At 50.8% G+C, this 26,598-nt stretch overlaps 3 non-coding genes across 3 annotated transcripts; all 3 read left to right on the top strand.

Annotated features, from left to right (window-relative positions):
- The first annotated feature begins 6,428 nt into the window (after window positions 1-6,428).
- Window positions 6,429-6,501, top strand: trnav-aac (transfer RNA valine (anticodon AAC)). Its single transcript has one exon. It is a non-coding gene; the product is annotated as a tRNA-Val (tRNA).
- Window positions 6,502-9,364: 2,863 nt separating this feature from the next.
- trnav-uac (transfer RNA valine (anticodon UAC)) lies at window positions 9,365-9,437 on the top strand. Its single transcript has one exon. It is a non-coding gene; the product is annotated as a tRNA-Val (tRNA).
- An 82-nt stretch (window positions 9,438-9,519) lies between these two features.
- On the top strand, window positions 9,520-9,592 carry trnar-acg (transfer RNA arginine (anticodon ACG)). The gene has a single exon. It is a non-coding gene; the product is annotated as a tRNA-Arg (tRNA).
- The last annotated feature ends 17,006 nt before the right edge of the window (window positions 9,593-26,598 follow it).

The raw sequence follows: 26,598 nt of genomic DNA, 5'->3' as shown, positions 1-26,598 counted from the left end.
CACGGACGTTATATTGTTAAGCATTGCAACCATTTGCTACAAATTGTTATTGGGCTGCAGGGTGGCACAGGAATGGGGAGGGACTAGTCTAATAGGGCAATGAGGCAATTGAAACAATCGGGAGAATGCTGAAATAGAGGCGTTATTAGGCAATCATAGAATCAGTGCAAATGGAGGCCATTCGAACTTGCACCAACCTCTGGAATGTGTACTGCGCCCAGGCTCCATCCCCTGCGCTTTCCCAATAACCCCTGAGCCTGACCTAACCTACACACCTGTTTTAGACACGAAGGGGCAATTTAGAATAGCCAATCCACCTAACCTGCATATCTTTGGGCTGTGGGAGGCACCCAGAGGAAACCACACAGACACAGGGAGAAAGTACAAACTCCACACAGACAGAGACCCAAGGCCAGAATTCGACCATCGAGTCCGCATCGGCATTTGAAAAAGCACCCCACCCAAGACCACACCTCCACCGTATCCCCGTAACCAAGTAGCCCCACCCAACCTTTCTGGAGACTAAAGGGCAATTTAACATGGCCAATCCACCTAACCTGCATATCTTTGGATTGTAGGAAGAAACCGGAGCACCCGGAGGAGACCCACGCAGACACGAGGAGACACACAAAAACTATTACAATGATCGGGAGTGTAGATATATGAAAGTGGTCAATAAGGGTTTGAGTAGCTCTTCAGCTAAGGCAGACTTTCAGACGGGCGATACAATGGGCTGTGGAGAAATGTAGAAGTTTGCAGTGTCCGGGCCTCTGGTCGGTTTGGGAATGTGGGCGTTTGGAAGTTCAGCCCACGGTCAAGCAGGAATTGAATATTGTAAATGGTCTGTAACTTCAGAAGAGGGCCAGCCACGGGAATGGACCCAGTGGAGAGCGGAGTTTGTTGCAGGGGCTGATTGCGATATTCTGTGAATTGACAAACGTTTAATCCAGCATTGGATTAGCATCAAGTAGTAATGCCTTTGGATTAATTGAAATCTGGAGGTGCGAAATGGGCAGGTCAGGAGGGATTCAGCAGCGGAATGGACCAGGGAGTAGCTGTTTTTTGGAATCTGCTCAGTGACGCTTGTCTTTTCTCTATTACAGCCAACTTGGTGGCGATCATCATCCTATCCCGAGGACGGTGCGGACTGTCTCGGTGCATCACCTACTACCTGGTAGCGATAGCAGTGACTAACCTCCTTGTCATGGTCACCTCTGTTATCTTGAGCCGGATTGGTGGCATTTACTTCAGATACAGTGTCCTATCGATCACCCCCGGATGCGCTGTCAGCACCGTGCTCCTGTATGCGACCCGCAATGGTTCAGTCTGGCTGACCATGGCCTTCACCTTCGACCGTTTTGTCTCCATCTGCTATCAGAAACTGAAGACCAGATACTGCACCGAGAAAACCGCACTGCTGGTCATCGGAATGGCCATTACCCTGAGCTACGTCAAGAACGTCCCCTTTTACTTCACCTACCAGCCCCTGTACATATTGGACGGGGTGCCCTGGTTCTGTGATATTAAATCCAGCTATTACACTATACCATCGTGGCAAGCCTATGACTGGCTCGACCACATATTAACCCCCTTTCTCCCGTTCTTCTTCATTCTGCTGCTCAACGCCCTGACTGTAAGACACATTGTAGAAGCCAGCAGAGCCCGCAGGAGGCTGAAGGGCTCCGCGAGTGACGGAGATCCAGCGATTGCCAATCGCAAGTAGTCGATTGTCCTGCTCTTCGCCATCTCGCTCAGCTTCCTCCTCCTCTGGGTCACATATGTTGGACATTTCCTATACGTTCGTGTTACAGCTGAGGCCTACTTCACCGGTCTGGATTTCAACGACCCACACTTCATCTTTCTAGAAACGACCAACATGCTTCAGTTACTCAGTTCCTGCAACAACACCTTCATCTATGCAGTAGCCCAGACCAAGTTCCGAAATGAGCTGAAGAAGTTGCTCACTTTTCCCTTCGCCATTATCACGAGTTGCTTTAGGTTGAACAGTGCTTCATGATCAAGTTAAGGACTATTAATATATCCAGAATTAGGCAGAATCTGCAATCATGCTTGTTTACAAAGATGTTACAGCCACAATAGTTCATGGTCCTGAACAAAATAAACCATTTACAAGACAAAGTGTATACTCCAGCATTCGGATGTAACATGAGGTACATACGAAATAGCAGGCAGAGTGGTCGAACAAACCACTTTTATTTACTGCACGCTCAATGGCAGATGTAACAATTTTTGAAAAATGTTTTTATTGCAGTTTTTTATTTCATACATTGTACAATAGACAAGGGTATGTGAAGCGATTACAATATTCAAGAACTTTACACCCCCCCCCCCCCCCCACTCATTGACCATCTCTGCTCCAGGTTTTTGTTGTTTAAAGATACTTTATTCGATCAGATATCATACAATAGGCGATTGTCATCTATTTACATATATGCAGCTCTTTCCCCTTCGCCTTCTATTCTCCCACTTTGTAGATTGGCCGTGATCCCCTACAATCACCCCCCCCCCCCCCCACCCCCTCCGCCCCCCACCCCTCGTCTCGTTTTCGGTGTTTCTTTAGGAGTTCTGGTCTTTGTGGCCTTGCTCTCGGCCCCCATTATCCGTTCTGGCGTTGCTCCAGCCTCCCCTCCTCTCTCCCGAGCCTCCCTCCAAATCTCGTCCCCTCCCTATCTGTTCTCTGCTGTCTCGTTCGTTCCGTCCCGTCGCCACCCCCCCCCCCCCCCCACCCACCCTCACACACAGACCAATCCCAAAGCCTTTTATTCGTATATAAGGAGCAAGGGAGTAACTAGAGAAAGGATTGGTCCACTCAAAGACAAAAGGGGGAATTTATGCGTAGTCAGAGGAAATGGGTGAGAGTCTTAATGAGTACTTTGCATCGGTGTTCACCAAGGAGAGGGGCATGACGGATGTTGAGGTTAGGGATGGATGTTAAAATGCTCTAGGTCAAGTCGGCATATGGAAGGGGGAAGTTTTGGGTATTCTAAAAGGCATTAAGGTGGTCAAGTCCCCAGGTCCGGATGGGATCTATCCCAGGTTACTGAGGGAAGCGAGGGACGAAATAACTGGGGCCTTAACAGTTATCTTTGCAGAATCCTTGAGCACGAGTGAGGTCCCGGAGGACTGGAGAATTGCTAATGTTGTCCCTTTGTTTAAGAAGGGTAGCAGGGATAATCCAAGGAATTATAGACCTGTGAGCTTGACGTCAGTGGTAGGCAAACTGTTGGAGAAGATACTGAGGGATAGGATCTATTCACATTTGGAAGAAAATAGACTTATCAGTGATAGGCAGCATGGTTTTGTGCAGGGAAGGCCATGTCTTACAAACTTAGTAAAATTATTTGAGGAAGTGACCAAGTTAATTGATGAGGGAAGGGTTGTAGATGTCATATACATGGACTTCAGTAAGGCGTTTGATAAAGTTTCCCATGGCAGGTTAATGGAAAAAGCGAAGTCGAATGGGGTTCAGGGTGTACTAGCTAGATGGATAAAGAACTGGCTGGGCAACAGGAGACAGAGAGTAGTGGTGGAAGGGAGTGTCTCAAAATGGAGAAAGGTGACTAGTGGTGCTCCACAGGAATCCGTGCTCGGACCACTGTTGTTTGTGATATACATAAATGATCTGGACGAAGGTATAGGTGGTCTGATTAGCAAGTTTGCAGATGATACTAAGATTGGTGGAGTTGCAGATAGCGAGGGGGACTGTCAGAGAATACAGCAAAATATAGATCGATTGGAGAGTTGGGCAGAGAAATGGAAGATGGAGTTCAATCCAGACAAATGCGAAGTGATGCATTTTGGAAGATTCAATTCAAGACCGGTCAACGGAAGAGTCCTGGGGAAAATTGATCTTGGAGTTCAGGTCCATTGTACCCTGAAGGTGGCAACGCAGGTCGATAGAGTGGTCAAGGAGGCAGACGGCATGCTTGCCTTCATCGGACGGGGTATTGAGTACAAGAGTCGGCAGGTCATGTTACAGTTGTTTAGGACTTTGGTTAGACCACATTTGGAATACTGCGTGCAGTTCTGGTCGACACATTACCAGAAGGATGTAAATGCTTTAGAGAGGGTACAGAGGAGGTTCTCCAGGATGTTGCCTGGTATGGAGGGTGCTAGCTATGAAGAAACGTTGGGTAGATTAGGATTGTTTTCGTTGGAAAGACGGAGGTTGAGGGGGGACCTGATTGAGGTCTACATAATTATGAGGGGTATGGACAGGATGGATAGCAACAAGCTTTTTCCAAGAGTGGGGGTGTCAATTACAAGGGGTCACAATTTCTAGGTGAGAGGGGAAATGTTTAAGGGAGATGTGCCTGGAAAAGTTTTAATGCAGAGGGTGGTGGGTTTCTGGAGGTGGTAGATGCGGGCACGATAGCATCATTTACGATGCACCTGGACAGATATATGAATGGGCGGGGAACAGAGGGAAGTCGATCCTTGGAAAATAGGCGAAAGGTTTAGATAATGAATGAAATGAAAATCGCTTATTGTCATAAGACAGCATCAAATGAAGTTACTGTGAAAAGCCCCAAGTCGCCACATTCCGGCGCCTGTTCGGGGAGGCTGGTACGGGAATAGAACCATGCTGCTGGCTGTCTTGCGTCTGCTTTCAAAGCCAGTGGTTTAGCACTGTGCTAAACAGACTGCAGAGTGAGAAGCCGAAGGGCCTGTTCCTGTGCTGTAATTTTCTGTGTTCTTTGTTCATACACAAACTTACCCTCCCCTCGCTCTTTTGGCTGTTGGCTTCGTAACGGTGTTGGAACGCGTGGTGAATTCTCTCCTTGCGTTTTGCAAGCCCTCCTCCGACCCTCAAATGGCAAATTTTATTTACTCCAGGTGGAGAAATTGCGACACGTCTGCCAGCCAGTCTGCTGTCGTGAGTCATGCTGCTGATCGTCAGCTGAACAGGATTCCTCGGTGGGCGATTAGGGAAGCAAAGGCAAGGGGGTCGACCCCTTTCCCCATGAATAGCATTGGCTGATTCGATACCCCGAATACTGCCATTCCGCGGGCACGGGTCCACCCTCACAACCTTGGACATTGCCTCAATGAAGGCTGCCCAAAATCCGTCAAGTATGGGGCATATCCAGAACATGCAGGTGTGGTTGGCTGCGCCTCCCTGACACCGTTACCATTTGTCCTCCACCTCCTTATTGTGCTTCTTGTCAGATGCACTCTGTGCAATACTGTCAGTTGCACTTGGCCTTCCGTACTCGAAGGTGGTTTTGGGCCTGTTGAGGGATTCGGTCCACACAACGACAAGCTTTTCGAAAATGTCCCGTTTTCTCGGGAACGTATTGATTCCCTGCAGCGTGAGCTCAGCTTCTCAAAGCAAACCCAATGTGAATGAATCCCGCCGTCTGCGCCGCAAACAAATGAAGAAAACATGTCGCTTGACCAACAAAAAACCTCACCAATGGGTTTGACCGGAATTTGAACCCGGGACCTCTCGCAAGTTTTGACACCAAGACACCCAAAGCGGGAATCATACTCCTAGACCAACTAAGCCCTCGCAAGCAACGGAAGCATACTGTCATTGCCATCGAAAGTCCATCTAACATCTGAGGAGAAAGCGGAAAATACTGGAACAACTCAGGGAGTCAGGCGGCATTTGTCGACAGGACAACAAAGCTCTTCTTTCACCATCAACTTTCATTAAAACCGGGACAGGTTAGAAATGTCGGACGTTGTAACCAAGTGAAATCCCGGAGGGAGCAAACAGAACAACAGGAAAGGGCTCTGACCGGGTGCAAGTCAGGAGAGATTAAATGAGAAAAGGCTTTGGGCCCGAGGCCACAGGCTGAGGTTAGCATCGAATCAGAGAATAATTACACCGCAGAATGAGGCCATTCGGGTTGCTGTGTCCGTGCCAGCTCTCTGTTAGCGCAATGGAACAAACAAAGAAACAAAAGATGTGTGTGCATCTTTTCGAGCATCAATTCTATCCAAACGCACTCCAGCTCAGACACTCTCTCCCTCGAGCATCATCTGTGGGGAGAGAAACGACATAAACATCCCGAGACCTGAGGAATCTTTTTCAGAGTGGGCCAATGCAAACCAACCCCGCCGTCAGCATCGCAAACAATTCATAATGTCAGACCTGGAGTAAAGGGCTTGTCCTGGATTTAAACCCACGACCGCTCGCATGGGCATTGATTGAAATTCCTAAACGAGAACCATACCTCGAGACCAAAGAGCACAAATTTAAAACCGAGCTTAAGCAAAATATAACTTATGTCAAGATCGATATAATTTCTACATCTCATGGTTTTATATGTTGAAACATCTGTTTTTAAAAAAAAACAGCTGTCGTGTTGTAATAAGTGACCTGACCCCTCAGCCTCACCATGCGAATCTGCAGCAACACAGTGAGGTTGCACATTGTACACGTCAGTTGATCGCCAGCTGTTTCTGTAGTGTAGTGGTTATCACATTCGCCTAACACGCGAAAAGTCCCCGGTTCGAAACCAGGCAGAAGCATCTCGTACTTCTAGTTTCGTCTGTTGCTGAATATTACCTCAATCTCGTAACTGGTCTTCATCAACGAGGAACAACCAAATGCATTCATCCGTACGAGCCAGTGGCACAATGGTTTACGCGTCTGACTACGAGTTAGCCGATTCCAGGTTCGACTCCTGGATGTCTCGGACTTCTGAATTTTGGTGTGCGCTGAAACTCAGTGTGTGGGACAGCTGATTCTTTATGCAGAGCAAAGTGAGCAGAACATCTTCAATTCTCGTCTCGGTTGTGGTTATTTAGGAAAGCCCTGCCTTCTCAATTTAACTTCCACTTCAAGCAAAACATAACTTATCTTTAGGTCTGTAAAGTTTGATTCCTGATTGTTTTATAAGTTGAGACATCGGTTTTAAAGAAACGGCTGTCTTCATGTAATAAGTGACATGACCTCTCAGCCGAACCATGACAAGAGGCGGCAACACAGTGAGGTTGAACATTGCACAAGTCCATTGATTACTGCACCGCCAGCGGTTTCTGTAATGTCGTGGTTAGCACATTCCCCTAACATGCGAAAGGTCCCGGGTCCATACCGGGTAGAAACATTAAGTGCTTCTCATGTTGTGGGAGGAATGTTTGCACAAAGTACTTTTGTTCCCCGTTCTCGTATGTTCGAGGATTATGAGGTTTAGTCTGTCATGAGCCACTAAAATAAATTCCACATTAAGTCACAAGTACTGAATTTTCGACAGGCAATGAGAAGAAAAGGATCTTCCTATTTTGGATATTCGGAGCTAGTACACCCACAACAGAATTTCATGCATTTACAAATGCAGATGAACATACTTATTCACCATCTCAAACATGTCTAAATGAACGACAAATGCAACTTACTGCGGATGCTTCATTCTGAAACAAAAACAGAAAATACTGGACAATCTCAGCAGGTCTGACAGCCTCCGTGGAGCGAGGTGGCAGTTGTCGTTCCGGGTCTGGGTGACTCTTTGTCAAAGCTGGAGAACTGGAAATGGGGTCAGATTCAGACTATTGTGGATGGGCGGGGGTGGGGTCCCGTATTGGGCCTCGATAGAGTGGTCAGCAATAGGTGGAAAATGACGTCAATGTCTCGGACAGAATGAAAAATGGAATGTAAATGACGCTAATCAAGGCTAACAAAGGTGCTGACAGTGGCGCTTCAAGAGATCAGAATGTGTTAATAGCAGAACAAAGTAAGCAGTGTGTCAGAGATCAATTCGCGACAGGGATCAGATTGCTCATATAGGATGGTATGGGCTGGGGGAGGGGGGCAATGCTGAGGGTAAAACATATCAATGGAAGGAATGAAAATAAGTTGATGGAAACAGATGGTGGAGGGGGAAGAGAGATTACACAGTCTGATGTTGTTGAACTGAATAAAATGAAACAGACAGAGAGCTGCCTGAATCCACTGGAATTAGTCAATAGAGGTAAGTGAATGTCTAATCACAGACAAGCTTTTAGAAAATGTCTCGATTGTCTCGGGAACGTGTTGGTTCCCTGCTGTGTGAGCTGAGCTTCTCAAAGGAAACCCAATGTTAATGAATCCCGCCGAATGCGCCGCAAAGAAATGAAGAAAACATGTCGCTTGACCAACAGAAAACCTTATCAAAGGGCTCGTCCGGGATTTAAACCCGTGACCTCGCGCAACTTTCGAAACCGAGACACCCAAAGCGAGAATCATACCCCTAGATCAACGAGCCCTGGAAAAGTAACAGAAGCACGCTGTTATTGCCATCGAAAGTCGATCTAACATCTGCGGAAAATACTGGAACAACTCAGCGAGTCAGGCGGGATTTGTCGACAGGAGAACAAAGCTCGTCTTTCACCGTCACCTTTCATTAAAGCCGGGACCGGTTAGAAATGTCGGACGTTTTAACCAAGTGAAATCCCGGAGGGAGCAAACAGAACAACAGGAAAGGGCTCTGACAGGGTGCAAGTCAGGAGAGATTAAATGAGAAAAGCCCGAGGGTTCCCTGGCCACAGAGTGAGGTTAGCATCGAATGAGAGAATAATTACACCACAGTAGGCCATTCCAGCCGCTGTGTCTGTGCCAGCTCTCAACAACTACCGCCCGGATACAAAGAACAAGTGCAAACAAGATTCAAACCCAAATCTGCGATGGAAGTACACACAGAATGGGGGCAGCATTTACAGTGTGAGACTGTTGCACACACTCTGAGTGTGAAAGCTGTATTGAGCCCAGTGGAAAGATGCGCAGCTGTTCCTCGAGTGTTTGTTGAGCTTCTTTGGAACATTTCAGGAGGCCGAGGTCCGGGAGGTCAGCGTTAAGATGCAGCTCTCCAGTCAGTTCAATTCTCCACTTTGGCTCTGTGGATTAGATGGGTCACGTCCTTGTGAAGTTAACGCAGATCTGGAGCATCAATTCTATCCAAACGCACTCCAGCTCAGACACTGTCTCCCTCGAGCATCATCTGTGGGGAGAGAAACGACGTAAACATCCCGAGTCCTGAGAAACCTTTTTCAGAGTGGGCCAATGTAAATCAACCCCGCCGTCAGCCTCGCAAACAATTCATAATGTCTGACCTGGAGTAAAGGGCTTGTCCTGGATTTAAACCCAAGACCGCTCGCATTGATTAAAAATCCGTAAACGAGAACCATACCTCGAGACCACAGGGCACAAATTTAAGACCGAGCTAAGCAAAATAGAACTTATGTTCAGTTCGATATAATTTCTACATCTAATGGTTTTATATGTTGAAACATCTGTTTTTTTTTAATAAACAGCTGTCGTCTTGTAACAAGTGGCCTGGCCTGGACTCTCAGCCTCGCCATGCGAATCGGCAGCAACACAGTGAGGTTGAACATTGTACACGTCCGTTAATTGCCAGCTGTTTCTGTGGTGTAGCGGTTATCACATTCGCCTTACACGCGAAAAGTCCCCGGTTCGAAACCGGGCAGAAACATCTCGTACTTCCGGTTTAGTCTGCAGACTATCTCGTAACTGGTCTTCATCAACGAGAAACAGCCAAATGCATGCACTCGAATGGGCCAGTGGTGCAATGGATAACGCGCCTGACTACGAATCAGGAGATTCCTGGTTCGACTCCTGGCTGGCTCGGACTTCTGAATTTTGGCCTGCGCTTTAACTCAGTGGTTGGGACAGCTGATTCTTGATGCAGAGCAAAGTGAGCATGACATCTTCCATTCTCGTATCGGTTGTGGTTATTTACGAAAGCCCTGCCTTCTCAATTTAACTTCCACTTCAAGCAAAACATAACTTATCTTCAGGTCTGTAAAGTTCCATTCCTGATTGTTTATAAGTTGAGACATCGGTTTTAGAGAAACGGCTGTCTTCTTGTAATAAGTGACATGGCATCTCAGCCGAACCATGAGAAGAGGCGGCAACACAGTGAGGTTGAACATTGCACAAGTCCATTGATTACTGCACCGCCAGCGGTTTCGGTAGTGCAGTGGTTAGCACATTCCCCTAACATGCGAAAGGTCCCCGGGTCCATACCGGGTAGAAACATCAAGTGCTTCTCATTTTGTGTGAGGAATGTTTGCACAAAGTACTTTTGTTCCCCGATCTCGTATGTTCGAGGATTATGAGGTTTAGTCTCTCATGAGCCACTCAAATAAATTCCACATTAAGTCACAAGTACTGAATTTTCGACAGGCAATGAGAAGAAAAGGATCTTCCTATTTTGGATATTCGGAGCTAGTACACCCACAACATAATTTCATGCATTTACAAATGCAGATGAACATACTTATTCACCATCTCAAACATGTCTAAATGAACGACAAATGCAACTTACTGCGGATGCTTCATTCTGAAACAAAAACAGAAAATACTGGACAATCTCAGCAAGTCTGACAGCCTCTGTGGAGCGAGATGGCAGCTGTCGTTCCGCGTCTGGGTGACTCTTTGTCAAAGCTGGAGAACTGGAAATGGGGTCAGATTCAGCCTATTGTGGATGGGCGGGGGTGTGTGCCCTATTGGGCCTCAATAGAGTGGTCAGCAATCGGTGGAAAATGACGAAAATGTCTCGGACAGAAAGAAAAAGGAAATGTAAATGAGGCTAATCAAGGCTAAGAAAGGTGCTGATGGCGCATTAAGAGGTCACAATGTGTTAATGGGAGAACAAAGTAAGCACTGTGTCAGAGAACAATTGGCAACAGGGATCAGATTGCTCAAGCAGGATTTTATGGGCGGGGGGAGGGGAGCAATGGAAGGAATGAAAATAAGTTGATGGAAACAGATGGTGGAGGGGGAAGAGAGATTACACAGTCTGATGTTGTTGAACTGAATAAAATGAAACTGACAGAGAGCTGCCTGAATCCACTGGAATTAGTCAATAGAGATAAGTGAATGTCCACACATAGACAAGCTTTTCGAAAATGTCTCGATTTCCTCGGGAACGTACTGGCTCCCTGCAGTGTGAGCTCAGCTTCTCAAAGCGAACCCCATGTGAATGAATCCCGCCGTCTGCGCCGCAAAGAAATGAAGAAAACATGTCGCGTGACCAACAGAAAACAGCATCAAAGGGCTCATCCGAGATTTGAAGGCGGGATTTCTCGCAAATTTCGACACCGAGACACCCGAAGCGAGAATCACACTCCTAGACCAACGAGACCCTCAAAAATAACCTAAGCAGACTGTCATTGGCATCGAAATTCGATCTAACATCTGCGGAGAAAGCGGAAAATACTTGAACAACTCAGGGAGCCAGGCGGCATTTGTCGACAGGACAACAAAGCTCGTCTTTCACCATCACCTTTCATTTAAACTGGGACAGGTTAGAAATGTAGGATGTATTAACCAAGTGAAATCCCGGAGGGAGGAAACAGAACAACAGGAAAGAGCTCTGATAATGCGCAAGTCAGGAGAGATTAAATGAGAAAAGGCCTTGTGTTCCTGGCCACAGGGTGAGGTTAGAATCGAATCAGAGAATGATTACACCACAGAATGAGGCCATTCCGGCTGCCGTGTCTGTGCCAGCTCTCTGTTGGAGCAATGGAAGAAACAAAGAATGAAAAGATGTGTTTGGAGGAGCTGTCGGGGCAGATTGATCAACAGCTGCGTGAATGCAGCAAGTGTGAGGATCTGTAGGGACAGCACAAATTCACATCAGCGGCGCTTCAGGGTTTTTTTAACTGGTGGAGTCGACATAGCCCCTGGGATGTTGTTGCACTCACCTTGGGACCTGCCCCTCCGTCTCTCAGCAGGTGAAGTCTGCCCCTAACCTGGATGGCGCCTTATCATTGGGCAGAAATGGTCAACATCGATCAACATCGACCAAAAAATTTATATTTTTGTTGAAGGCTAAACTATACACCAAAACGTCACATGGTCCTGCACGAAAATAATAATCGTTTTGCTTTGTGATGCTCTATTGAAATGGTTATTGCGCATTTCAGACTTTCTCACATTTTTAGATTCATTACAGGATGGGATGGCCGAGACTCAGTGGCGTTTGGTCCACCTGAGTTAATTTCATAGAATTTCATAGAATTTACAGTGCAGAAGGAGGCCATTCGGCCCATCGAGTCTGCACCGGCTCTTGGAAAGAGCACCCTACCCAAGGTCAACACCGCCACCCTATCCCCATAACCCAGTAACCCCACCCAACACTAAGGGCAATTTTGGACACTAAGGGCAATTTAGCATGGCCAATCCACCTAACCCGCACATCTTTGGACTGTGGGAGGAAACCGGAGCACCCGGAGGAAACCCACGCACACACGGGGAGGATGTGCAGACTCCGCACAGACAGTGACCCAAGCTGGAATCGAACCTGGGACCCTGGAGCTGTGAAGCAATTGTGCTATCCACAAGGCTACCGTGCTGCCTTAAGTTTTGGAAATATTATCCATAATTGTCGGTATTATTAGCTCCACATCAGATAGTTTTCACTACCTCTGCTAGTACGTGGGTCTTCCATGTTTAAATTTACTGTAGAAATCGCCGCATGGAGATGAGCCTTATGATTTACCAAACTGTCTCTGTGTTGACTTGTACAAGAACAGAGACAGCAATATAACTGCAATAGATAGACCTGACTGCTTTCGTGAAATTATTCCCGCAAGCAATGACACTAAATAAAGCTTGGCTGTCCAGTAAATACTCGCTAATGTTTTTCTACGGCGTGTTATGTTATATACAACGCTGTGCCTCATTGCACAGTAATAGACCGCCCCGTCCTCCATACTGAGGGCGCTTATATTGAGGTAACCGTTCTGTTCAGACTTGTCAGCAGTGCCAGATATCGTCTGAAACTGCATCTTTCTTCAGAGTTATTATATTGCGAATAATCCAGATTGATGGCTGTGCCGTTTGCTGCTGATACCATTGGGCGTAGCGAGTGCCCGGCTCTGAATATTGACAATGCAACTGCACCGAATCCCCTTCTGCCCCGGGTTTTGTCATCGGTGACTGAGTTACTGGATCTGCGTATTGTTAGCCTGCGATAGTGGCGGAATTAAATATCAAGAGTTTAAACATAAGATACCTAAATTTGTTTGCAAATGTGTGAGTTTGTGGAAGCTCTACTCTACCCATCAGATAGACATTTCTGATCATTAATTATTACAATCTATTATCAGCTAATCAGGCATGGTGAACATTATCCAGTACTTACCGCCCAACAGCGCCGCCAGTATTAGCCGAAACATGTCTGGCTGAATCTCTGTGAGTGAATGGGAATGGGATGAGGCAGAGATTGAGAGGAGAGAGGGAACCCGGGCTCTGTTCAGCTCATTGTTCCACCCACACACTGCAGGGGACCAGGCCCATTGTGACATCACCCAGGCTACCAAACCCATTATGACATCGCCTCGTCTCCCAAACCTATCGGCTTTGACAGTTCCGTCGCATGACGTCATCACGCCCCTGCTTGAACATGGCGCCCTCTGCTGCCGGATTTATCTCATTGCTGTTAGAATGCGGCCATTGAATGAACTCCGCGTGCACGGAAACACACAAGATACGAATGTTTCCCAGAAACGCAAATTGGAGCTTCTTACACTCAGCTTATAGTGCTGTTGATGTTTATGTCAGATGATTCTAAATGTGACGCGAAACCTGTTGAATTATTTGCTGACCGGCTCTGTCCAAAACCTGTGCAGGACAAAGTAGGAACAAAGGTTGGTATCATGACCGGCACAGGCTTGGAGGGCCGAAGGGCCCGTTTTTGTGCTGTATTGTTCTTTGTTCTTTATTGTTAAGGCGTCGGAGAAAGTGCGGGTTGTATATCAGAATAGGAGGCATGAGGCACATCTTTGCACAAGGCTAGAGATGCTTGCCTTCATTGTTTTTAACAAAGAAAGTAGAAGCGACACTCAAACGATGTTCTAAAATTATGTATTTTGGGTAGTATAGAACACAACTAATTGTTTCCAAAAGCAGCAGATATTTTATTTATTACGTTACGATATGGTACCGTCCGTAATTCCACGCATGAAATGGCGAAGGAAGAAGATTCAACGGCAACTTTCAAAAGAGAATTGTGAAGGGAAAGCAGCATGGGTAATGTGGGGTGTGAAAGTCGATTGGGACAGCGTTTTCAAATAAACACAGGAAAACTGAACCCTCATTCCGTTCCCTAAATCTCTATGGTTCAGGGCCGTTCATATCACTCCCACACTTTGTTCTCAGTCACTTGAGCAGCGAGCAGGTGCAGGGTGGTCACAGACTTCCGGGGTGGTCGCTATTTCCGCTCCAGCACTTGTGACGGCAGCTGGTAACCGCCGCACAGTTTGCTCAGTTTAGAGACTGCGGTGTCCACCGCACAACTTCCGTTTGCTGCTCTCGATCTGAACCGATTGTGCTGGTGGAGACATCACTGCGTCTGGCCTCTTCCTATCATTGGTTCTGTAAACAATGCAATGGTGCAGGAATCTGTATGTCTGCTCCAGCATATCTTTTCCTGCATTAAATAACCACCAAACAACAGAGCTGATGATCTAAAGTACAACCATAAATGTTGTGTCTGTTTATATCATATACACACATAAAGTAGATAGAACGAGGAAGGAACTAAGAAGTAAATATAATTTGAATGAGTCAAAGAGGAGAAAGCATTCAGGGTTCGATGCAGAAATTTGACACGTTGCTGATGACGTTAAAGAGGTAAAGGATCCCGGTTTTATCAACAGCGTTGCAGATATTCGAACAGATACAGACACACATAAATATGTACAGATCACTGATGGAAATGCTGTTCAAACACGTGGATCGGTTCTGTGACTCTTCTTTCGTTTGGTATTAACTTCACAGACAGTGTGGGAGGGATTGGGAAAGGTGAAGAGACAATAATCCTGAGCAGAGACTTCAGCAACTGGAGCAAGTGCACGAGAAACAGGGCCGGGAACATAATCTATCCTCAGTTTAAGGAAGAAATATCTGACCAGTAAATAGAAATTTTAAAATGATGAAATATATGGAAACAATCATGATTAATCAGTGGATAACTCTTTATGCGAGACAGTACATATGTACTGAGCGAATGTCCTCTTTTTGGACTGTCAAACTCTATGATTCGAAGATAACGAACGGTTCTGTTCTGTTATAAAGACAACAGAGCACTGACTATATGAATCATGTTAACCTGCTGTTACACACAGGAAGCAGAGAGGGTTGGAATCAGTGACGATTCGCGTGGTCCATGAATTGAGAAACAACAAATCGCACAGTGGCACCGTGAGTAACGGCAGATAACGACATCCCATAATAGTCCAATCGGTGACAATATGGCCCATCAGTCTCACATTCAGGGGGAGAATGTAAAGCTCTCCCTCTCCTCACCCGCACAGCATTCAGTCCCGGACTCGGCAGCAAGTCCCAGTCTGGAAATCAGACCCGGATTCATCCGCCTTTTGTCCACCATCATCATCATGACCAGAAACCCCAGGAAAGAGCTGTTTCCAGCTGGAGCTCTGATGCTGCTGATGTTGGGTGAGTTCATTTTCTTATCTGATGCATTGTTTTAACAATCTCTTCATGCCGTGTGGTTTATGCGTGATTCTTGGTAGCCGTTCAGTGTGAGGATCAGAGCTCCCACCCTTAGCAGGAGTAGTCTCGGGCAGGGGATCGGGCTGAAATGAACTGTCGGCTCTCCATTGGTTATGGCTATTCCATAGTCTGGTACAGACAGACACTGACAGAGAGCTCCCACATTTATCGCCTCCATTTACCAGGGGAATCAGACCAAAGGACGCTACACCCTGTCCTTTAACAGAACAAAGAAGTCCAATACCATATCTATGGATGGCAGCGCGATCCAGGACTCCGGAATGTATCTCTGTGTGAAGCAGAGACAGTAAGACACAGAGCGGAGCCCGGTGGACAATATCTATAGATGAGAGCGCGGCCCAGGACTCCGGAATGTATCTCTGTGTGAAGCAGACACAGTGAGACACAGAGCGGATCCGGTAATGCAATGAAAAATCTATCAGATGCTGTGATAAAATAATCAAAGTGATAAAACCCGTGATAATCTGTCGCAATAAAAATCCCCCCATATTCGAGGATAAATTTAGAATCGATGTTTCACAGACAACACTCCACTGGATGGCGCGCTAATACTGTATCTGTGTTCAAAACTTACAGAGGCGTCAGTTCACCGCCGTTACAACTGACAGCTGAGGAGCACAGGAAATATCTGTGCTTCGCGCCATTTCATGTATTTAGGGCAAGAACCTATGTATGACTTACAGAAGCTCTCGCACAGAGCTCGTTTCTGGTCCTGAGGCTCTGAAATCCAGTCCCACTTCAGGACTTTCTGGTTCGTAGCCTGGTTAAACCGACTGATGATCAGCTTGTAAACTCTTCCATTATGCTCAATGACAGGTCGTAAGAGCTGGAGAGTTTTCTCGTCAACCAAACTGCAGGAGGCAATTGAAACCACTGCAGTCAAACATAATCATGGGTCAATCTAATGGAAGCCCGTGGTCAACCAGCGATGATGGTACCTGGAGGGTGTGAAGGGTGGCAGTGGAGACTGAGACAGTGAACATAATAAATAGTTTTATTCCAATATCACTGGGTGGTCTGACTAAGATTTAGCAGGTTTCTAATCAATGTGATTCCTCAATATATCAGAGAGAAAGAGAAAGAGAAAGGGATGTCCACCAATTCGTTACAGAATGTTCTGGTTACTATTTGCGACAAGGTAACCAGGGAAATGCCTAGACTCTCAAATCCCTTTGCTCAAGCATTAGGGTGACAACACTTTCTGTCGGAGAATTAAACATTCCCAAAGCCCTCTGTGTTAATAATATCTCCGACATCACGACACCGACTGCAGTGGAAATGAAGTTCCTGAGGTTTGAACATGCTTTCGGCCATCCAGAGTGGGTAACAGGGGCGACATCAGTAAAAGTCTTACTTTCGCTTGCCAAGTCATATTTTACTCCAGGGGTTAAATTAATTCTCCTCCTTTTCCCATGGGGATCATTAATTTGCTATTAATTTCCCTTTCTTTATTCCAGTCTCCTTTTCCCGGATTGGATAAATGAGTGGTCACCACCTCCTGGGATTTTCCAGGATTCTGTCTCCAGTCTGTTCAGAGGTTCTTCCCGCTCAACAGGACACGGGCAGTCCGTCCGGAACAACAATCCTGGAATTTATCGAGGAGACGGTGCATTCCTCAGGGAATGCTGCACTCTCAGAGTTTCTGGCCTCTGGATGATATGTTAAATTGAGGACACTGCCTTCCTCCGGAATGTATCTCTGTGCGAAGCAGACACAGTGAAACACATACCAATGGAGGTATTTACATCGCATGGCCACCATTTCCAAAAAAAGAGCAGGAGAGACGCCCTGTCCAATATCCATCCACCAATCACAATTACTGTAACAGCAAGACGATTAAACATTACTGTATGGGATGATATGCTGAGTCCAATTGTCTGCTGGGTTTCCTACATTGTGTTGTAACAGTGACGGTGAAACACTTTGGAACCTGAAGCTCTATAAATATTCTAATTTTCATTCTCCAAACTGCCCCCTTCCATTGCTTTATTTTGGCAATAAATTTATTAGTGCTAAAAGTGTATGTTAGAATTGAAAAGTTGAGATATCACCTCGATTTCAGGCTCCATTTCAGACTCGCCGCTCATCACAGTGTTTGCCTAACGCTCTGTTATGCTGAGTGGTGACAGTTTTTGTACACGTTCAGCCCAGCTCTGTGTCTCTGTGGGTCTCAGCGCGCAGTAATACACCGCGGAGTCTGTCAGCTCTGTATTAGTCACGCTCAGCCGGACGGTGCGGATTGTATAATTGAGCTCCGCTGAAAAACGGTCCCCTGGGGATCTCTCTGTGTTCCCGGTGTATTTACTAATCTGCAGCAGGTACTCCATGGATCCGCTGGGATACTTGCGGTACCAAAATAGGTAATAAGTGTTCGTGCTTGTAGCTGTATAATTACAGAACAACTGAACATCATCTCCTTCACTCACTGTGACTGCAGCCGGTGTCTGTGAAACGGAATCTCCTCGACAATGTCCTGTAAGAACCAAGAGTGATTTTAAATTAAACAATGCGAATTCACTGAGTCTATACCGCAGATTCGTCCCGTCATCCTGACTAATAACCTCAGAGAGTGATCAGACAAGACAATAGAAATATATTTTCCACAGCTCAGTGGTTGTAACGGGAAAATGTTTGGACGGATTAAATAAATCTTCTAACACAAAGATTCCGTTCTTTCTAACGAGATCCGGTCGTCACCTTCAGTCACTGCAACTGGAAGCGCAAAGTCCGAACGGTCTGTGGGTTTGACAGTCTGCTGTTTGTCAAGATTATTCACTGACACCAGAGGAGCTTCAATCTCAGCCCAACTCTTCCGCTCTCATTCCCTCGGGAAATGTGCCGACTTCCAGCAGTGTTCCGTGCTGGGACCAGCGAAATTCGGATGACCTTTCGAAGTTGGGGTCAATCTATTTGTCCGACCACCCACACCACCCTCTTGTATTGAGCGCACTGCCTGACAGAATGTCATGTGCGGAAAAGCTGTGACATAAAGAGTTGAGTAAACGGTGAACTTACCGGTTAAAAGCGAGACCGCTGTGAGGAATAAATACAAAGTAACAGGTGACATGTTTGCAGAGAGATCGTGGCAGATTTCAGCAGAACTGGTTGAGGCTGAAATTGTTTTCGTCAAGAGTTGAGAAGAGGTTGAGTCACATCCGAGTGCCTGCTGATTGGTACATTGCTCACAACGTCATCGAGTCACATCCAATTGCCTGTAAGCTCCTTTTCTCTTCAATTGAATCAATGTTCTCACAGGGCATTGGATCTCCAGTTCATCCTGTTGGCGCAGATCGAAAGCGACAACGTGAATTTGTTCATCCCCATGCTAATCTTTAAATAGTAAGAAGTCGTACAACCCCAGGTTAAAGTCCAACAGGTTTGTTTCGATATCACTAGCTTTCGGAGCGCTGCTCCTTCCTCAGGAGCAATCTTTAAATAGGTTGACAGGATTAGCTTATTTATAATGTGAGGTAGGCAGTTCTTTCGCCCAGAGCTGGAACAAATGAAATTCTAATGAATTTGGTGGGCATTGTTGTAAACAATGGGTGTTTGGATGAGAACTCTGTATTTTGCATGAACATTAGGCCTTGCGAATATGATGATATACTGAGCCGTTGTTGCTCTCTTTGTTTGGCTCTTAATTTGGCTCTGTTTAGTTATGTTTACTCAAGAGTCGCCAGGTACATTTTGACACCGCCACAAGGTTCAGAACCGAATACTGATCAATGACTCGATACACCAGTTAGTAAGTTCAAAAGCAATGCTCATTTAGTTACACACAGTCAAATCTACTCATGCATAAACTCTACAAACTAGACAACCACTATTACTAAAGCCTATACTTAGCTTTGGGTGCCCACTCAGTCAGAGGAACAATGGCCGTTGCTCGGTTCTGAGGCTGATGGGTTGAGCTGTTTACAGTGTAGCCACTAGGAGCGTCTATCTCGTAGCGTGCGTTAACTTGGAACTTACTTGGTCTGGTGCAGCTGCTGGGCAGGTCTCTCTCTTCGGTGAGAGCCAAAGCCAAAGAAGAAAGATTCTTCCTTGGGGAATATCTTTTATACTGAAAAGGGCTTCGCGCACTTTTGGGTGGGCCTTGAACTTGACCTCAATTAATTGGGACTTTCTCAATCAGTTGCATCGATTTTCCTCCAATAGAGGGGTGGTTCCCTGATCGCTGGGCGTGTCCTGGTGACTGTCAGTCTGCTTTGTCTTAGCCTCTTCTGGTGCCGGGGAGCCTGCCTTAACATTCTGTATCTAAATGTTTCCCTTTTGTCCCCGGAGATGGCTCATTAGTATATAGATTGATTGGTAGTTTCTGTCCTGTCTGAGAGTTTAAGGTTCTAATCAACAGACAGAGCTTGCACCTGCTTGTTTCTTAGCATTGTCCAATTTTTCCTGCATTCTTTGCAAGTGTCCATTTTGTAATCGGGACATGGGCATCCCAGAGGCTACACCGTCAGCAACATCGATGTGCAGGATAAGTGGATTAGCCATGCAAAAATTGTCCCTTAATGTCCAAGGATGTGCAGGTTAAGTGGGGTTGCAGGGTTAGGGCTGGGGAGTGGGCCGAGGTAGGATGCTCTTTCAGAGGGACGGTGCAGACTGGATGGACCAAATGCCTGACACCCCTCCCCCCCCCCACTCCAGTCCAGCCTGACCATCACACTCCAGCCCAGCCTGACCCTCCCACTCCAGTCCAGCCTGATCCTCCCACTCCAGTCCATCCTGAACCCCCCCCCCACTCCAGTCCAGCCTGACCCTCCCACTCCAGTCCAGCCAGACCCTCCCGCTCCAGTCCAACCTGACCCTCCCACTCCAGTCCTGACCCTCCCACTCCAGTCCAGCCTGACCCTCCCACTCCAGTCCAGCCAGACATTCCCACTCCAGTCCATCCTGACACCCCCCCCACTCCAGTCCAGCCTGACCCTCCCACTCCAGTCCAGCCTGACCCTCCCACCCCAGTCCTGACCCTCCCACTCCAGTCCAGACTGACCCTCCCACTCCAGTCCAGCATGACCCTCCCACTCCAGTCCAGCATGACCCTCCCACTCCAGTCCAGCATGACCCTCCCACTCCAGTCCAGCCTGACCCTCCCACTCCAGTCCAGCCTGACCCTCCCACTCCAGTCCAGCCTGACCCTCCCACTCCAGTCCAGCATGACCCTCCCACTCCAGTCCAGCATGACCCTCCCACTCCAGTCCAGCCTGACCCTCCCACTCCAGTCCAGCCTGACCCTCCCACTCCAGTCCAGCCTCACCCTCCCACTCCAGTCCAGCCTGACCCTCCCACTCCAGTCCAGCCTGACCCTCCCACTCCAGTCCAGCCTGACCCCACCAAACCAGTCCATCCTGACCCTCCCACTCCAGTCCAGCCTGACCCTCCCACTCCAGTCCAGTCTGACCCTCCCACTCCAGTCCAGTCTGACCCTCCCACTCCAGTCCAGCCTGACCCTCCCACTCCAGTCCAGCCTGACCCTCCCACTCCAGTCCAGTCTGACCCTCCCACTCCAGTCCAGCCTGACCCTCCCACTCCTATCCATCCTGACCCTCCCACTCCAGTCCAGCCTGACCCTCCCACTCCAGTTCAACCTGACCCTCCCACTCCAATCCAGACTGACCCTCCCACTCCAGTCCAGTCTGACCCTCCCACTCCAGTCCAGCCTGACCCTCCCACTCCAGTCCAGCCTGACCCTCCCACTCCAGTCCAGCCTGACCCTCCCACTCCAGTCCAGCCTGACCCTCCCACTCCAGTCCAGCCTGACCCTCCCACTCCAGTCCAGCCTGACCCTCCCACTCCAGTCCAGCCTGACCCCACCAAACCAGTCCATCCTGACCCTCCCACTCCAGTCCAGCCTGACCCTCCCACTCCAGTCCAGTCTGACCCTCCCACTCCAGTCCAGTCTGACCCTCCCACTCCAGTCCAGTCTGACCCTCCCACTCCAGTCCAGCCTGACCCTCCCACTCCAGTCCTGACCCTCCCACTCTTGTCCAGCCTGACCCCACCAAACCAGTCCAGCCTGACCCTCCCACTCCAGTCCAGCCTGACCCTCCCACTCCAGTCCAGCCTGACCCTCCCACTCCAGTCCTGACCTTCCCACTCCAGTCCAGCCTGACCCCACCAAACCAGTCCAGCCTGACCCTCCCACTCCAGTCCAGCCTGACCCTCCCACTCCAGTCCAGTCTGACCCTCCCACTCCAGTCCAGCCTGACCCTCCCACTCCAGTCCAGCCTGACCCTCCCACTCCAGTCCATCCTGACCCTCCCACTCCAGTCCAGCCTGACCCTCCCACTCCAGTCCATCCTGACCCTCCCACTCCAGTCCAGCCTGACCCTCCCACTCCAGTCCTGACCCTCCCACTCTTGTCCAGCCTGACCCCACCAAACCAGTCCAGCCTGACCCTCCCACTCCAGTCCAGCCTGACCCTCCCACTCCAGTCCAGCCTGACCCTCCCACTCCAGTCCAGTCTGACCCTCCCACTCCAGTCCAGCCTGACCCTCCCACTCCAGTCCAGCCTGACCCTCCCACTCCAGTCCAGCCTGACCCTCCCACTCCAGTCCAGCCTGACCCTCCCACTCCAGTCCATCCTGAGCCTCCCACTCCAGTCCATCCTGACCCTCCCACTCCAGTCCAGCCTGACCCTCCCACTCCAGTCCAGCCTGACCCTCCCACTCCAGTCCAGCCTGACCCTCCCACTCCAGTCCAGCCTGACCCTCCCACTCCAGTCCAGACTGACCCTCCCACTCCAGTCCAGCCTGACCCTCCCACTCCAGTCCAATCTGACCCTCCCACTCCAGTCCTGACCCTCCCACTCCAGTCCAGCCTGACCCCACCAAACCAGTCCAGCCTGACCCTCCCACTCCAGTCCAGCCTGACCCTCCCACTCCAGTCCAGTCTGACCCTCCCACTCCAGTCCAGCCTGACCCTCCCACTCCAATCCAGACTGACCCTCCCACTCCAGTCCAGTCTGACCCTCCCACTCCAGTCCAGCCTGACCCTCCCACTCCTATCCATCCTGACCCTCCCACTCCAGTCCAGCCTGACCCTCCCACTCCAGTTCAACCTGACCCTCCCACTCCAATCCAGACTGACCCTCCCACTCCAGTCCAGTCTGACCCTCCCACTCCAGTCCAGTCTGACCCTCCCACTCCAGTCCAGCCTGACCCTCCCACTCCAGTCCATCCTGACCCTCCCACTCCAGTCCAGCCTGACCCTCCCACTCCAGTCCTGACCCTCCCACTCTTGTCCAGCCTGACCCCACCAAACCAGTCCAGCCTGACCCTCCCACTCCAGTCCAGCCTGACCCTCCCACTCCAGTCCAGCCTGACCCTCCCACTCCAGTCCTGACCTTCCCACTCCAGTCCAGCCTGACCCCACCAAACCAGTCCAGCCTGACCCTCCCACTCCAGTCCAGCCTGACCCTCCCACTCCAGTCCAGCCTGACCCTCCCACTCCAGTCCAGTCTGACCCTCCCACTCCAGTCCAGCCTGACCCTCCCACTCCAGTCCAGCCTGACCCTCCCACTCCAGTCCAGCCTGACCCTCCCACTCCAGTCCAGCCTGACCCTCCCACTCCAGTCCAGCCTGACCCTCCCACTCCAGTCCAGCCTGACCCTCCCACTCCAGTCCAGACTGACCCTCCCACTCCAGTCCAATCTGACCCTCCCACTCCAGTCCTGACCCTCCCACTCCAGTCCAGCCTGACCCCACCAAACCAGTCCAGCCTGACCCTCCCACTCCAGTCCAGCCTGACCCTCCCACTCCAGTCCAGCCTGACCCTCCCACTCCAGTCCATCCTGACCCTCCCACTCCAGTCCAGCCTGACCCTCCCACTCCAGTCCATCCTGACCCTCCCACTCCAGTCCAGCCTGACCCTCCCACTCCAGTCCAGCCTGACCCTCCCACTCCAGTTCAGCCTGACCCCTCAACTCCAGTCCATCCTGACCCTCCCACTCCAGTCCAGCCTGACCCTCCCACTCCAGTCCAGCCTGACCCTCCCACTCCAGTCCAGTCCTGACCCTCCCACTCCAGTCCATCCTGACCCTCCCACTCCAGTCCATCCTGACCCCCACCAATCCAGTCCAGGCTGACCCTCCCACTCCAGTCCAGCCTGACCCTCCCACCCCAGTCCAGCCTGACCCTCCCACTCCAGTCCAGCCTGACCATCCCACTCCAGTCCTGCCTGACCCTCCCACTCCAGTCCATCCTGACCCTCCCACTCCAGTCCATCCTGACCCTCCCACTCCAGTCCAGCCTGACCCTCCCACTCCAGTCCATCCTGACCCCCACCAATCCAGTCCAGCCTGACCCTCCCACTCCAGTCCAGCCTGACCCTCCCACTCCAGTCCAGCCTGACCCTCCCACTCCAGTCCAGCCTGACCCTCCCACTCCAGTCCAGCCTGACCCTCCCACTCCAGTCCATCCTGACCCTCCCACTCCAGTCCAGCCTGACCCTCCCACTCCAGTCCATCCTGACCCTCCCACTCCAGTCCAGCCTGACCCTCCCACTCCAGTCCAGCCTGACCCTCCCACTCCAGTCCAGTCCGACCCTCCCACTCCAGTCCAACCTGACCCTCCCACTCCAGTCCTGACCCTCCCACTCCAGTCCATCCTGACCCTCCCACTCCAGTCCAGCCTGACCCTCCCACTCCAGTCCATCCTGACCCACCCACTCCAGTCCAGACTGACCCTCCCACTCCAGTCCAGCCTGACCCTCCCACTCCAGTCCAGTCCGACCCTCCCACTCCAGTCCAGCCTGACCCTCCCACTCCGGTCCAGTCCGACCCTCCCACTCCAGTCCAACCTGACCCTCCCACTCCAGTCCAGCCTGACCCTCCCACTCCAGTCCAGTCCGACCCTCCCACTCCAGTCCAGCCTGACCCTCCCACTCCAGTCCTGCCTGACCCTCCCACTCCAGTCCAGTCCGACCCTCCCACTCCAGTCCAGTCCGACCCTCCCACTCCAGTCCAGTCCGACCCTCCCACTCCAGTCCAGCCTGACCCTCCCACTCCAGTCCAGCCTGACCCTCCCACTCCAGTCCAGCCTGACCCTCCCACTCCAGTCCAGCCTGACCCTCCCACTCCAGTCCTGCCTGACCCTCCCACTCCAGTCCAGTCCGACCCTCCCACTCCAGTCCAACCTGACCCTCCCACTCCAGTCCTGACCCTCCCACTCCAGTCCATCCTGACCCTCCCACTCCAGTCCAGCCTGACCCTCCCACTCCAGTCCAACCTGACCCTCCCACTCCAGTCCAGCCTGACCCTCCCACTCCAGTCCAGACTGACCCTCCCACTCCAGTCCAGCCTGACCATCCCACTCCAGTCCAGCCTGACCCTCCCACTCCAGTCCAGCCTGACCCTCCCACTCCAGTCCAGCCTGACCCTCTCACTCCAGTCCAGCCTGACTCTCCCACTCCAGTCCAGCCTGATCCTCCCACTCCAGTCCAGCCTGACCCTCCCACTCCAGTCCAGTCCGACCCTCCCACTCCAATCCAACCTGACCCTCCCACTCCAGTCCAGCCTGACCCTCCCAACTCCAGTCCAGCCTGACCCTCCCACTCCAGTCCAGCCTGACCCTCCCACTCCAGTCCAACCTGACCCTCCCACTCCAGTCCAGCCTGACCCTCCCACTCCAGTCCAGCCTGACCCTCCCACTCCTATCCATCCTGACCCTCCCACTCCAGTCCAGCCTGACCCTCCCACTCCAGTCCATCCTGACCCTCCCACTCCAGTCCAGCCTGACCCTCCCACTCCAGTCCAGCCTGACCCTCCCACTCCAGTCCATCCTGACCCTCCCACTCCAGTCCAGCCTGACCCTCCCACTCCAGTCCATCCTGACCCTCCCACTCCAGTCCAATCTGACCATCTCACTCCAGTCCAGCCTGACCCTCCCACTCCAGTCCATCCTGACCCTCCCACTCCAGTCCAATCTGACCATCTCACTCCAGTCCAGCCTGACCCTCCCACTCCAGTCCAGCCTGACACTCCCACTCCAGTCCATCCTGACCCTCCCACTCCAGTCCAGCCTGACCCTCCCACTCCAGTCCTGACCCTCCCACTCCAGTCCATCCTGACCCCCACCAAACCAGTCCAGCCTGACCCTCCCACTCCAGTCCAGCCTGACCCTCCCACTCCAGTCCAGCCTGACCCTCCCACTCCAGTCCATCCTGACCCCCCCCCCACACTCCAGTCCAGCCTGACCCTCCCACTCCAGTCCAGCCTGACCCTCCCACTCCAGTCCAGCCTGACCCTCCCACTCCAGTCCAGCCTGACCCTCCCACTCCAGTCCAGCCTGACCCTCCCACTCCAGTCCAGCCTGACCCTCCCACTCCAGTCCAGCCAGACCCTCCCAGTCCAGTCCTGACCCTCCCACTCCAGTCCAGCCTGACCCTCCCACTCCAGTCCATCCTGACCCTCCCACTCCAGTCCATCCTGACCCTCCCACTCCAGTCCAGCCTGACCTTCCCACTCCAGTCCATCCTGACCCCCACCAATCCAGTCCAGCCTGACCCTCCCACTCCAGTCCAGCCTGACCCTCCCACTCCAGTCCAACCTGACCCTCCCACTCCAGTCCGACCCTCCCACTCCAGTCCATCCTGACCCTCCCACTCCAGTCCAGACTGACCCTCCCACTCCAGTCCAGACTGACCCTCCCACTCCAGTCCAGCCTGACCCTCCCACTCCAGTCCATCCTGACCCTCCCACTCCAGTCCAGCCTGACCCTCCCACTCCAGTCCATCCTGACACTCCCACTCCAGTCCAGCCTGACCCTCCCACTCCAGTCCATCCTGACCCTCCCACTCCAGTCCAGCCTGACCCTCCCACTCCAGTCCAGCCTGACACTCCCACTCCAGTCCAGTCCGACCCTCCCACTCCAGTCCAACCTGACCCTCCCACTCCAGTCCTGACCCTCCCACTCCTATCCATCCTGACCCTCCCACTCCAGTCCAGCCTGACCCTCCCACTCCTATCCATCCTGACCCTCCCACTCCAGTCCAGCCTGACCCTCCCACTCCAGTCCATCCTGACCCTCCCACTCCAGTCCAGCCTGACCCTCCCACTCCAGTCCAGCCTGACCCTCCCACTCCAGTCC

The sequence above is a fragment of the Scyliorhinus torazame genome, chromosome 5, assembly GCF_047496885.1.
Source record: "Scyliorhinus torazame isolate Kashiwa2021f chromosome 5, sScyTor2.1, whole genome shotgun sequence".
NCBI classification, from domain to species: domain Eukaryota; kingdom Metazoa; phylum Chordata; class Chondrichthyes; order Carcharhiniformes; family Scyliorhinidae; genus Scyliorhinus; species Scyliorhinus torazame.
The sequence above is the reverse complement of the archived record's forward strand: the minus strand, read 5'-3'. Positions and strand labels throughout refer to the sequence as shown.